We start from the raw sequence: 1,670 nt of genomic DNA, 5'->3' as shown, positions 1-1,670 counted from the left end.
TCCTCTCTGGCTCCCTCCCTCCCTCCCTCCCCTCCCTCTGCTTGCCTATCTCTTTCTCTTTAACTCTATCTATTCATCCATTCCTTCCTCCCTCCCTCTTTTCCTGCCTTCCATATATGTTTCCCTAGAAGATTAAAAGTAACGAAGGCCCACATATAATTAGTGTGTTAAACAGAAATAAAATCTTAGAAATCACAGAAGAGAAAGAAATAAGTACAACAAAAATCTAGTTACAATTACAATGTTAAACTCTGTCTTGGCTTTCTCTTAACTCACATAGAAGGAAATCAGAATAGATTCTGTAAGTCCTAGTGGGAGACGACTTGTATTAACATACTGGCTGTAAATACAGCTGGACTTGGAGTGGGAGGAGGTAGAAAAGAAGAGGGTGGTGGTGGACGCTAGAGATTTATTTGAATACATAGTGGATTATAGATAACCAGATCCATGTTAGAATCATCCTGACTCCTTCCTTTCTTTCATACCTGACATCCAATCCATGAATGAATTCTGTTGTTCCTAGTTTCAAGATATATCCAGAACCTGTTATACACTTCTTTCACTACTACTGTCATGATGCAAGTCATCATCTCTTGCCTGGATTGGCATAGCCTCCTTTAGTGCCTGCTCTTCCCTGCCCTTGCTCGTGAACATGCTCCCTTCCATCAAGCAGTCAATAGGATCATGTCCCTCTGCTCAAGCATCCCCAGTGGCTGCTTTCCTTTTCATTTCATGACAGAGTCCTCAGGCATGTTCCCTTTGCCTGCAGAGATCCCCTCATGTATACCCTTGCTTCACTCCTTAACTCTTTCATGTCTTTGCTCAAGTGTTTTCCCAGCAGAAAGTCCTCATCATTCTACCTAAAATTAAGGCTCCTCTACCAAACCTGCTCTCTCTAGCCCCTTGCATTATTTTCCTCCAAAGCGCTTATTACTACCTAACATACTATATATTGTCATACCAATTGATTTATTGTCTATTTCTGTCCCTGCCCCTGCCACCACCCAAAACGAATCCTGTAAGGGAAGGGTGTTTTTATTTTTAGTTTTAAATTTTTTATTATTTATTATTATTTATGCCTACAGCACCTGGTCTTCCTAGGTGGTCTCCCATCCAAGTACTAACCAGGCCCGACCCTGCTTAGCTTCTGAGATCAGACATCGGGCTTGTTCAGGGTGGCATGGCCGTAGACCATGGACCGTGGCTCCACCAGGGTGCGAACCCAGGACCTTCTATGTGTAAAGTAGACGTGCTAATCGCTACACTATGGAACCATGTCTTATTTTTATTTTTTAATCTGTGTTGTTTTTAATCCAATACCCCAAAAAGTACCAGGTGGGTAGGTAACTCAGTAAATATTCGTTGAACGAATGGATGAAACTCAATACTCTCGCCTCATGGGCACAAATTCTAAACAGCTAATCTAATACAGCAGAGTGCCACCCAAAATAAATTAATAGAATGAAGCAAGGTCCCCATTGCCAAGGTAAAATAGAAAATTAAAGCAATAAGCAGTTAATTAGGGCAAAGGGATTTTTTTTTTTAACTATTACAGGCTCACATCGAATCACAGGACTGAAAGGAAATCTGAGCTCTCGCTCAGTCCTGCCCCCTGACTGCAAGAACACTAGAGCGCACTTCATTCATGTGAAAGGGGATCTTTTCTGTAT

The 1,670-nt window shown here is 41.7% G+C and overlaps 1 pseudogene; it reads right to left on the bottom strand.

The window, feature by feature from the left end:
• Positions 1–1,076: 1,076 nt before the first annotated feature.
• Positions 1,077–1,192, bottom strand: LOC112471967 (annotated as a pseudogene).
• Positions 1,193–1,670: the final 478 nt, after the last annotated feature.

The sequence above is a fragment of the Pteropus alecto genome, unplaced genomic scaffold, assembly GCF_000325575.1.
Source record: "Pteropus alecto unplaced genomic scaffold, ASM32557v1 scaffold78, whole genome shotgun sequence".
Lineage (NCBI taxonomy): Eukaryota > Metazoa > Chordata > Mammalia > Chiroptera > Pteropodidae > Pteropus > Pteropus alecto.
The sequence above is the reverse complement of the archived record's forward strand: the minus strand, read 5'-3'. Positions and strand labels throughout refer to the sequence as shown.